Source organism: Bos javanicus, chromosome 12 (assembly GCF_032452875.1).
Source record: "Bos javanicus breed banteng chromosome 12, ARS-OSU_banteng_1.0, whole genome shotgun sequence".
Taxonomy (NCBI): Eukaryota; Metazoa; Chordata; class Mammalia; order Artiodactyla; family Bovidae; genus Bos; species Bos javanicus.
Window position 1 is genome coordinate 26946693 of NC_083879.1, and position 12916 is coordinate 26959608.

Below are 12916 nucleotides of genomic sequence, written 5' to 3' on the forward strand. Positions count from 1 at the left end.
AGTGGACAGTAAGGGTTGTTACTGCCGCCGCCCCCCCCCCCGCCCCCCGCCCCCCACGACTCAGCCCAGCTTGCAGTCACCTTCCTGAGCTGAGCTGGGCTGCTTGCTCTTGTGCTTCAGGCTGCCGGCCACTGCTCCGCTCCTTACCTGGTTGAAAGAACCTGTCATCAGGAACCACAGGATTCCAGAGAGGCAGCCTGGCCAATGACCTTGACAACCTCATGACATAATAATGCTTTAAACCACTCCCTGGCTGCAGGTCTAATGAGATTCTAGCCCCTGCTGTCTCCTCCCAGCCCAGGTGGCTAAAGTGTGAACAGGTAGCTCACTTCCAGGGATCCCTTTCGTGGTCTCTGCAGGATGCATTTTCATCGTCAATGAATGGGGAATCCAGCCATGTCCCAGAGGTACAGAAGTGTTGCTAAGGGACCTGAGATGACTGCTGGTGGGTCAGGTTTGGCTGTGGGCGCCCCAAGCCTGCTCTGCTGCTGTGAGGATTTCCTTGTTCTCTTTTCCTCCTTCTCTTCGTGATGCTTTAGTTTGGATCCCCTGAAGCAGTTCAGCAGCAAAGAGTGAACGTGACCCTCAGTAAAATGGGTTTCTGGGAACTTCCCCACCAGAACTGAATCCTGAGTACATCAGAGAATTATCCCAAGGGATTTCATAACAAAGCAGTTTCTCTCTCTTTGTTTCCAGCCATCCTCCCTCCAAATGTTTAGGGTTTTGAAAGCATGTCTTTAAAAAGCAAAGGCCTGGAGCAGAGTCGACATCAATATTTTGCATGCATGGCTTTACAGTACTCCAAGTTCTTCTGCAGAGTAGCCCCAAGCCACGTACTGATTAGCCAGAAACTGGGAGTGGGATGGGGGTGGGGGTAGGGGGCCTTTCTCCATCTGCAGCTGTGATTTAACAAAGGCCTAAAGTTGGTGTGTTCTTGACTCTGTGTGAGAGATTTAATTTCTTGTCTCTTTCAATGAGTAAGTGACCATTTATCTCCTAACAGCAGGCAAGAGAGAGGGTGAACAGGAAGACCCATGAGCTATATCTCTCCAGGACTGGTGTTGATGTCAGCTGCCATAAACCAACAGACGGAGCTGAGCCCCTAATGTCAGAGCTCCATCTCCTGGGTTCCTGTGAGGTGAGGGCCAAGGCTAGGGGACATTTTTTGAGGATTATTTTACCTGCTCAGATAGACAAGGAGTCCTGATACACTCACTGTTAGAACATAATGGACTGTGGCTGATGGTCCCGATGTCCCATCCTTGAAAGCCATGTTCGTGTCAAAGCTACAAAATCCTTTGTTAAGCAGCTCTCAGGCCGGGAAAGTATTTTTCTGGATGGTCAAAGGAAGTTCAGTGGCAAGTGGTTCAAAATCTCCTCAAACATATAGAAACTGTTTTCCAATACTGAGCCAACTTTACTGTGACAACAGCTTCCTAATCCCCACAGTCATTCTGCCCCTTCAGTTAATCCTTCAAAATGATGACTTGTCATCTTGCTGGACCTGACATGAAGGTGGGGTAATCTCACAATCTAGACAGGACACAAGAAAGAGGGAGTCAGAACAGAAGGCCCCTGGGCCTCAGCATGGCCCCCACACCGGCAGGACTAACGGAACCAGCGCTACTGGTGGAGGCCCAGCGGTGATCTCTAGGGATGCCTTTCCCCTCCCCTCTCTTGGGGTAACATCCTGATGTGTCTCTAAATGAAAACTGGCACTTTTTCATTCGATTGTGCTTCTCAGCATAAATCGAAACATCTGGAAACAGTTGCATGCGGAGAAAACATTCGTACTAGTAGGACACAGTTGAGGTCACTTTTTAATTTCCGTGATTAGAATTAATTAATATGAGCATGCTGTGTACCATCTAGAGATTTGCCTTCAAACAGCATCACCACATGATTTCAGTGGCTGCTTTGCAGTTTCATTTATGATCTTTTTTATGCCAAGCCAAAGGCAAATGATATCATAGCATTCTGAAAAGGAAGATTTTACAGTAGTTCAGATCAAAAAGGGGAGAGGGAAAATGAATCATTTTGGGGCCTCCAGAATATAGGCATGCTGAAATCCAAAGAACTTGTGCTGCGGCAGCCAGTACCATATTTATGTTGGGAGCAGATGTATTATGCAGATTCCATTTTTGCACAGGCAAACTTGCAGCCATTCATCAGCAAAAAGTGTAGCAGTAAAAAAGCAATGCAGAATTTCTGTTGATTCTAGCAGTAAGTGGATTAGATATCTATTTAATGCAGCTTTCAATAACACTGCAATGTGAAACTTATCTTCCAGTGAGCAAGCTAGATGGTTGTGGAGTTATCAAGGGACACCTTATTAAAATGTGTATCTCGGGATTGAGAAGATTTCAGATTGCTGTGAGGCCTGATTATTTTGAATGAGCAAAACAAAGCTTTAAAATGTTATAGTGCATTTTTGTACAACTTATTTATGCCAAAGGGGTTTGTAATTTAGTTTCATGTTTTTGCAAGTTCAAGTCACAAAGAACTTACTGGGGGCAGGAGCGGTCTGTTGAATTTTTTCTCCTTTACAAAGACTCATACAGGCAGCCTCCAAGATGGCCCCAGCAATCCCAGCTCTGGGTATTCTTGCCCTGTGTAATCATGGCCCATGTTGTATCAGTTGGTCAGTGGGACTAATAGAATGCTGCAAAGTGATGGGATGTCATTTCTGCTTCTCTCTCTCGCTCAGATCATTCACTCTGAGGAAGCCAGCTGCCACATCACGAAGACCCTCTGGCTATACTATGAAGAAACTCCCATGACAAGGATCTAAGGCCTCGTGGCCTTAAAAGCCATGAGAGGGAGCATCTTGGAGCTGATCCTCTAGACCCAGCCTTCAGGGGACTGCAGACTGCAAGGCAACAGCTTAACTGGGAGGCCCTGAATTGGAACCATCCAACTACCCAGCTGTGCTGCTCTGGGATCCCTGAACATCAGAGACTGTAAGTGTTTGTTATTTTAAGCTATTGGTTATGTGGTAGCAGATATCTGATGTAGGCGCCTGTGTATAACTAATAACTGAGAAGCACTATGAAACATCACTTCCTGAATTCAGGCAGTAGATGTGTTTACTGCTTAGTCACTGACCATAAGCATTATTTTTTAAAATGATATCAGCCTCGTCTCTTAGGGTGAACTCAATAGTGACATTCATCCATGTTCATGTAATCTCTCAAAAACTATACATAGGAACAAGGTCAGCATTTAACACTGTCATTCCTTGTTATTGCTATGGATCACCCCCTTCCTGGTCCACTTTGATGAGGAACAAATGCCTGGTATATCTCCTGGTTGGTCTGTCCATTCCCACTTCTCATTTTATTCAGCTAGAGTAGGACTGCAGATTTCATTCATCAGATCAGATCAGATCAGATCAGTCGCTCAGTCGTGTTCGACTCTTTGCAACCCCATGAATCGCAGCACGCCAGGCCTCCCTGTACATCACCAACTCCCGGAGTTCACTCAGACTCACGTCCATTGAGTCAGTAATGCCATCCAGCCATCTCATCCTCTGTCGTCCCCTTCTCCTCTTGCCCCCAGTCCCTCCCAGCATCAGTCTTTTCCAATGAGTTAACTCTTCGCATGAGGTGGACAAAGTACTGGAGTTTCAGCTTTAGCGTCATTCCTTCCAGCTATAATATGCAGAGACTATGTAGCTCTTTTTTATTTCTTCTTCTATATCTAATCTGGTTTTTTGCCATGGACAGGGAGGCCTGGCGTGCTGCGATTCATGGGGTCGCAAAGAGTCGGACACGACTGAGCAACTGAACTGAACTGAATTACCTGGAGAAAAACAAGTCAATACAATTCGCAACTAACTTTAATACTTTGGATTCTGATTTGCAGTCTTAAAAAGGCACCTTCAGCTCAGTCTTTTAGGAAAAGAACCCCAACACTATTTATCTCTCAGATTTGTGTCATCTGCTTAGCACCTAGTTTCATTTCAAAAAGTCATCTGGATAAGTGGTAAGAATGGTGAGACTTACAGGATCTCATGGTGGAAGCAAAATCGGGGTCCTCAGACATGGTGTCCTTTGGATCCCTGGCTTCTGGAATGATGTCTTGCACCCTGTGAACCTCTGTGGCTGCATTCTGGCTGTTGTTTCTCCCTCCTTGTCAATGCCTGTCATACTCTACAGGACACTTAGCCTCCAACTGTTCTCCCAGGGGTGCTAGGAAGCCTTCTGAATTCTGAGGGTGACTCTCATTTGGCTCCTGTCTAGGCCAAAACCCTCAATCCAGAGCCACCTTGCCCCAGGGAGGGTGATGCTCTGAGCATGGACCCCAGCCAGATTCTCAGTATACCTGGGTCTCTTCTGTGCTGTTTGGAACCAAGAGTAGTCCAGGGAAGCTAAAACTTAGGCCTCTCTCCCCCTCACTTCGCCAAACAACCAAGATTATTTTGTTGCGACTGTGTACAAGCTGGTATAGTCCCAGGAGACCCTATCTGTCCTCAGCCTGAATGTTGATGGTTTGATATGTGATATCCACACCAGGCTAGGTTGAAGCCCAGATAAGACAGGCAATGTCTGTTGCACAATGAAATGGTCACACAGTGTAATGGTCTTCCCCTCCTCCCTTTCTTTTTCTCCTCTTTCCTTCAGGTTCCCACCGCCTTCTTCTGTGTAAGGTCTTTCATCTGCAGTAGAACCATAAGCTTTATTGACTTGCTCCTCTAGTCACAACATAGCTAGGAGGATTATTTTCTTTATACCATGGAAGAAGAAATGTAAGGAATAAAGCGATTTAGAGTATTAGTAAAGCTTTATGTTGCTACATTGTCAGAAACCAAGTACAACCTCAATCTTCCCCTGTTCACTTCTGGAAGAAATCTTGATTTTCCATGCAGGTGGTTGTCTTGGGCCAAGGTGGGTGAAAATCATGAACTCAGAAAGGCAAGGAAAAAGTCACACTCATAATTTTCAAACTATTACCTTGTTATATCTGTCTCTGTTATTATTTTTCAGTTATCAGTTACCCATTCACAGATTACAGTCTGCAAAATGGAGACAGGGACATTTGATTTTCATTTGATGCTCTTCCGTTTGTCTTCTAACTGCCTTGGAAAATGCCTGTGAGTCTCCTGCTTGTGTTCCGCTCCAGACACACAGGCCATCCCATTTTCCATAGGCACTAGGGTGTTAGTTTGTCATGCTCACTTGAGCTGATGAGCAGTGAGGCTGACTTCGCGCTCTTGGGCCGTTGGAGCACCTGCGTGATATATGTGGCGCCCTCGGGAGAACAACGTAGTGGGTCATCAGGGACACTCAGTGAGTTTGTGAAGCCTGGTCTGGGTCTCTCCCATATTCCTGCTCACACCTCCCTACTCAGCTGCAGGAGATGAAGTGAGCCCAGCCAAGCCAGTAAGTTCTGCCTCCGAGGCTCCTTGTAGTGTCAGTAACTCACTTTCCCTTGAGGCTCTCAGACACACAGAGCCACCCACCACCCAACAGTTCCCATTGTGTTTAACACGACTCTTGTATGTTTCTGAACTTAAAATCAGATCTGCTTATACCTTCCAGATGTCACCAGGTCTCTTCCTATTGCTCTAACTTTAAATCAAACTACATGTGGCTGAAAGAGAGCCTTTATCACATTCTTTAATTGCTTCCATATCAGTGACTTGAGCTGCAGTCCTGGTCTGGCTCCTACAGCCTTCTTCTATCAGAATCCTCAGACTTTGGGCAACTCACTGCCATGCCTGCAGCATCTATCTTTCCTTTTTGTAAGTGACAGTGCTTAGCGTCTGCTCCTACTTTCATTTAATGACGACTTTAGAGGACATATTCTCTGAAGGAGACATTAACATTTGCATTAGTCAGCTCCAGGCTTGTCTGTGTTTAAGTCTGTGATGCTGGTAAATGGTCACCAACAGTTACTGACCACCTACTGTACCTGAGGCCACTCCCTTATGAGTGTTATTTCACTTAGTCTTCACTGACAACTCTAGTTATTATTTCCTCTCCATTTTATAGATGAGAAAACGAGGCTCGGATAGGATAGTTAAGCAAATCGCCCATGCTCACAGTTACTGAATGGCAGTTTCTCATACCAAAGACTGTTTGTCTCCAGTCTGCTTACTTGATGTCAAGATCTGCTCCTCCCTGCTCTGCTTAGTTGATGTCGAGATCTCAAGATTTTGTCAGTCACATGTCTTATAAAAACAGCGAATAAAAAGGAGCCAGCTTCCCGGAGAGCTCCAGTTGGATGTCTTCCAGGTAACACTGCATCAGATTATTGCACGTGAACCTATCTAGGTCCATCCTAAGCCTTCAGGGCCTTAAAAATGAGCAGCAGTTTTGGCCTCTGGGTCTTTGAAAGCCCTGATTCCTGGGGCAAGAGCCTATGGAAGCATCTACCAGAAAATGCCTGCTGTGTGCCTTGTCACAGTGGGTACCTTGCCTTCTGAGACTCACATCCAGTAGGAGTGAACTTTTTGAGAACAGCTTCTTCATATGACAGCGCAGCATAAGCAACACTCTAGAGACTGGGTGTGGCAGGCTGGTGGCCCTTCATCCCTCCTCCTCCTAGATTGCCATTCCTATGCTTGGCAGCTTTTTCTAGTTTGCTCCTTTGGGCTGAAAAGAAGTATTTAAGGGCAGCAGGGAGGAGTGAGGGAGAGCTGGGTGTTGAACAGAAAGTGATGATGAGTGAGGAGATGAGGGCAGAGCATTTTGGTTCCTCTGCTGGCCCAAGAGATGGGCTCTGACTCCTGAGAAGCTATAAGGACCGGTTGACAAGGACCCAGAATCACTCCTGGCACCTACAGTACTGCATAAAGGCCCAGGTGACATGATATTGCACAGAATTCATGGGAAGAAACATTCTTGTGTTTCTGTGCAGAACTCAGTGACGGCAAACACGGCTCTGGAAGGTTTCAAAGGTGGAGACGCTGGCCATTCCACTGGAGTTCCCCTGTATAGGATGGAGCAGCAGCAGGAAGGGGAGGTGGCTGCCTCACAAAATCTGTGGGCAGCAGCTTAAATGATAGGGCCTGAGAGTAAGAGAGTGAGTATCCTGGGAACTGCTAAAAACTACTGAGGACATGATGAGAGATGAAGGTGATGTCAGAATATGCTGGTGGGGAATTTGAACTGGCTAAACTGTAGCACAGTTGCTGCTGAGGCTGTAATCTGGTCAGGAAGCTAGAGTGGGAGGTGGACATTCAAGTTTATGCATCTTCACAACAATTACAAATATGGCTGGGGTACAGCAACAGGGCTAGCAGCCTCTTCTCAATCGGTTATTGATAGAAACCCTGTGTTTCCAACAGCTTGACAAGCATTTCCCACTGAATCCTTTTGTCCTTTGTAGACCTGGATTCTGCTGGATTTTTTTTTTTTTTTTTTTTTGCTTCCACATTAATCCACATACCATGAAGATCCATGCTGTGTTGACCATCATCAAAGCTTGGAACTCATATAGTAATGCAAAGAATTTTTTTTTCTATGGAGGCTTAAACTGATTTCTTCCATATAAGAACTTTCTGTCTTGCAATACATCAGGCACATCTCATCAACTACATCATCTCTCTTGTTTCTCATGGCTAATTTCCAAGGTAGAATACATGATAGGAAGACTGGGGAGTGGCTCTTCTTCACTGTAACAGCTGGGCTTGTGCTTTCAGCTCAGATACCTGTGAGTATTGTTCATGGCTGCCAGGGAAGGAGCCATGAAAAATTCTTGCCTTCCCTTTTCTCAACCTTTGATTGAGAAAAGATGAGCAGCTAGGTTATGAATTAGTTGGAAATACTGACTTTATTTTTCAGAAGCTGTTTCATCTATTGTTGGTTCTGTATCCCACAGCACCCTTTCTCCGTCTTCACACTCCCAGGTTATGTGAAATGTACATGCTCCATGGAAAGAAAGAAGTATGTACCTTATTTCATCCTACTTATATATGGATTATGCTACAAGTGTTTGTGGAAAACAAAGTACCAATTCCAAGTGGTAGTCAGCTTTACAACTCCATCTAAGGGGACAGTTTCTCTAGCCCAGCGCTTTAAAACAGAAATGGGCATCACTTATTTGTAAACTTGAGTTGCATCCACTCTAGGTTAATTTGATAAAAAAGGAGTTTAGATTAAACAAGAACAGTAATAAATATTTCCCCACTTACAATATAATCAAAATAGACATTTTGATTACAGAAATGGTTTATCTGCAAATGCAGTTTGGTTATCATTTCCTTTCCTATCTTGAAAACTGGATCCCATAAACCATGCAGTTCCCAGATTGCTTTTGCAGCTATTGGATTATTTTAAACAAAAAAGGAAACAGCCACAGAATAATTGAATCAATCTTGTCATATAGACATAGCTCCAAGCCAAAACCCTAGGCATTTATTTTATTCCACATTCTTCTTCTAGAAAGACTCCATGGCTTTTTCCGGGCAGTATTTCAGTTTTTTTCCCCCTGTTTCTAAATTTGTTATGCAGTCAAGATAGTCTACTTTATCTTTACATTTTATATCCTGAGAATTCATGCTTAAGCAACACACCGCCTTTAGAAAAACTCAGAATGCATTAAGCTTCACCATTCCCTTTTACACTGATTCCTTCAAGCTTAGAGATTGTTAGTCAGGGAAGTCAAGTGGTAAATCTGTCCTCATCTGTGGTGCCTTCAGACTACTGACTGGAACGCTTTGGGCTAACACGATTTTAAAAAGAGCTCCAATCCCAATCTACTTAGCTTTCCTTTCCTTTGTTTTCAATGATGTATGAAATTTCTTTTCAGGTATTACAGATTTTTTTCCAAATGTTTCTTTACTTGTTGACTGAAGAGAGCTCCCTTCTGTCAGCTGCTGGGGCCAGATCACGACATGAAGCTTTATTTGACAAAAGCCCCAAAACATGGGTCTGACATCTGTCCTGGAAACCTGATGTAGCCAGCTTGAAAACTTCTCTAGGACAGAAGCAGGGCAGAAGTAGAGCACGTTTTCTGTCACATTAATCTTAAAGAATGTGACTTTGTTACAAAGAAAAAAAATCCTTCTAAAAATCTTGTGTTGAATTTATGTCACAATGATGAAGTTATCTATACTTTCTAATTGCATTTTGAAAAGTAGTTCCATCAAAACACACTTTAGAAGGGCAACTCTTACAACTTCATTTTATAGGATTTGGGGGTCATTTTTCAAGAGAGAACAAATTGAATTCTATTTTTAAAATTTTGACTTCTTATTAATGAAATGCTCATTAATTAAAAGGCATTGGTGAAATTTGACAAAGAGACTGATAGAATGTCTAAGAGTACTGAAAAAAGACAATTATTCCATTTCCAACAGGTTTTCAACATTTTATTTTTCTAAATCTTTCACATGGAGTTCATGGTTGGAAAATTTCAAAAGTACTTTTTGCTTCCTCTTTTTCAAAAAGGAAAAATGTTCCCACTTTTGTGAGAATGTCTTGATCTTGCTTTTGGAGAGAGGGCCATGACCAGAATAATGGAGTGTCTCTAAGACCTAAAGCAGAGATCCTAATGCCAAATTGGCAAAACAAAAGCAGCCTACTTCCAAATTTAGTCACTGCTTTCTGGCTGGTACTGAATTCACACTATTCTATTTATGTTTCCATTTATTGCTGTGACTTTTGAGATCAAGACTCTTAAGTTGTGGCTATCAGAGCAAGAAGTCAATGGACTATACCGACAGGACTGGGGGTGTGCTTGGCCATTGTTCCAGTCTCCTGATCCAAATTCTATCTAAGGCACTTTTAAACAGCTACAAATTTGTACAAGAGAACTTGAAATCTCAGGCACTCACTTTCCATCCCAGCAATGATCAGACCTCAGGTCTGGGCAGAAACTCTGCAAGAATGCATTACACACAGGACTTTAATGCAGACTAAAATCATGCATGAAGAAAATATATTTTTAAGAATTTTAGAAGTTCTGAGAATATTGTGGTTCAAAAAAATAAGAGTTTTTGTCTTCAGTTACTCTATAACATGCAGAGATAACTCATTATATTGAGATAGTACAGAGTGTGGTGGGAGAAATGAGGCAATTCTTTGAATAATATACATAAAATTGAAACTACTTATAATTCACTGTGTGGTTATTTCTGGGGGTAAGTTTTTTTGGAATGTCTAGGTAGAATTATTCAGAGTAGTGGCTTCGTCTCTTTACTTGACATCTTTAAAGTAAATATATTTGCATAACAAATGTACTTATATAAAAGGCATATAAAAAAGAACTCAAGTCCTGTGTCCATGACTAGATTAATTGTCATAAAATGCACACGCTTACATGATCACCCCCTAGGTCAGAATGGAACATTCTAGGCACTCAAATGCTCTATTCATTCAGATCCCCTTCAAAAGCACCTGTTTCAAGCAGTGGAATTATCAGAGCACCTCCAGCTACTCACACATTTCAGACCCACATGGGCTTGACACCAAGGCAACCATCTCCCTGAGCTGCTCTCAGCCAAGGACCACACATGGCCAAAGCCTTGGACTAGTCATTCTTGCCCAATGCAGGACTTACTCTAATGGCCATTCTTTGCTCTCTGACCCCCAGAGGAATGGCCATGATCTCTTCAGAACTGCACTTCGGTCTGAAGCTCTTTGACCAAATTCTCTTCCTGTGCCCATCTCTCTTTGTCAAACCAGACCTGTATTGTGGTTTGAGGCTCTCCCACCTATGCTGACTCCTTCTCCCCTTCATCCTCCACAGGCGTTTCCCTTATAACCCTCTCACACTTCTCTCTGGTATCTTCTTCCCAGAGGACCCTAATTGACACAGGTGATTCCAGGAAAGCAGAAAATAAGATGGATTTAGGAGACTAGATCTGGAGAAGGTAATGGCACCCCACTCCAGTACTCTTGCCTGGAAAATCCCATGGATGGAGGAGCCTGGTAGGCTGCAGTCCATGGGGTCGCTAAGAGTCGGACACAACTGAGTGACTTCACTTTTACTTTTTCACTTTCATGCATTGGAGAAGGAAATGGCAACCCACTCCAGTGTTCTTGCCTGGAGAACCCCAGAGATAGGGGAGCCTGGTGGGCTGACGTCTATGGGGACGCACAGAATCGGACACGACTGAAGCGACTTAGCAGCAGCAGCAGCAGGAGACTAGATCACTCCCTTTTTGGCTTATAAGAAAAAAGTTCAGTGGAACCCCCAATGTAACTTACATGTGGAGCATAGGTGGTTTCTGGCACAAGGTGGTGGATACCTGGGGAAACATCCTGGCAGAAGGGAACACCTTTACTCCCTTAATGATTCCCACATTTGAAAGCATTCGGAGGACACTGCCTAATGACAGTGGAGTTGGCTGGTTATTGTATTGATGGCTTCCACAGGGATGTGAGGAGCTGAGGGTGGTTTATGAAAAGTTGAAAGATGTGTAAGAACATGATGGACTCTTCAGTAGCTTACAAAAAGGCCCCTACGTCCTGCAGTAGAGAACAGGTACAGCTGAGCAGCAAGCATGGGGCAGAATTAGAGCCTGTGATGCAAAGGCCAGGCCACTGGTTGAAAAAAACCTGAGACCCTGAAGCATGGTTGGGGACATCTGGACAGATCCCCCCGAAGATTATGTCTCTGTACACTCCTCTGGACTTGTAACACTTACAGAAATGGCCCCTTGCCCTTCTAAGAGCTGGTACTTTCCCAGTGTAGGAAGATACTCTGGAGGCTTCTCAGCAAGGCAACAGGTGCCCATACCACTCCCCAAGGGAAGTGTGCCACCATCTTTCTTGGATGCCAGGCCAAAAATTGTTACTGCTTTTGTTTAGTCACTCAGTCATGTCCAACTCTCTGCAACCCCATGGACTGCAGTCCACCAGGCTCCTCTGTCCATGGGATTTCCCAAGTAAGTATACTGGATTGGGTAGCCATTTCCTTCTTCAGGGATCTTCCCAACCCATGGATCGAACCTGAGTCCCCTACGTTGGCAGGTGGGTTCTTTACCACTGAGCCACCAGGGAAGCCCCACCAGGCCAATTAAGTAGGCTTAAACCCCAGCGGAACCTGTAGACAAGGAAGGGAAGAAGAGTATTACACCCTGAAGGAAGTGCAAGGACCAGCTAGGATGGACTAGTAGGATCTAGAGGTATACCCCTGGGCCTGGATTTTGAGGATCTTGATCAAGGGGACTAGAGAGTAAAATTCTTAAAGCAAGAATTCATTGACCTGAAGGCATTATTTTGAGATACAGGATTTAACAGTCAGACAAGGAGCCCAGAGGGTAGGAAAGACTCAATGCTAGTGTAGGTCTAGGAATTCTGGACAGAGTGGTGACCTTTGCTGATAAAAGAGAAATGAGTGTCATGGCAGATGACAGAAAAGGCATAAAATACTCAGGGATCTTGGCACACTAGAACATACATTTAGGGGATGTGTGAGGCTCAGAAATTTTCCAGAGGGTGGTCCCTATGAAAAGACTCAGAGGACATAGCATTCTTTAAGGTCATGAGGAATGGGTCGAATAGAGGGTTACTATGAGTCTGGTAGTGGCCAGGATCTGTACCTGCATTATTATCTCATTCTGACCACTCAACTATGTAAATTAGGTACCAGTTTATCCCCATTTGGCAGAGTCTTCAGAAAATTAACAGTAACCATTCAGTAAATAGTAACTGAAATTGTAGTCGACCTCATTTTTTTGCTGTTATTATTTCTGTTGTTGTTCGGTTGCTCAGTTCTGTTGGACTCTTTGCAACCCCAAGGACTGCAGCACATCAGGCTTCTTTCACTATCTCCCGGAGTTTGCTCAAACTCATGTCCACTGGTCGATGATAACATCCAACCATCTCATCCTCTGTCACCTCCTTCTCCTCCTGTCCTTAATCTTTCCCAGCATCAGGCTCTTTTCCAGTGAATCGGCTCTTTGCATCAGGTAGCCAAAGTATTGGAGCTTCAGCTTCAGCATCAATTCTTCCAATAAGTATTC

General features: G+C 44.1%; 1 long non-coding RNA gene across 18 annotated transcripts in view; it reads left to right on the forward strand.

The window, feature by feature from the left end:
* Positions 1–12916, forward strand: part of LOC133258319 (uncharacterized) — a 594951-nt gene that overhangs the window by 369288 nt on the left and 212747 nt on the right. For 17 of the 18 annotated variants that reach the window (XR_009739930.1, XR_009739939.1, XR_009739933.1 and 14 more), the window contains one exon: positions 2708–2960. This is a non-coding gene — a long non-coding RNA (uncharacterized LOC133258319). Of the gene's footprint in view, positions 1–1003; positions 1139–2707; positions 2961–12916 lie in introns of all 18 variants that reach the window. The other variant, XR_009739928.1, reaches the window with a different exon arrangement.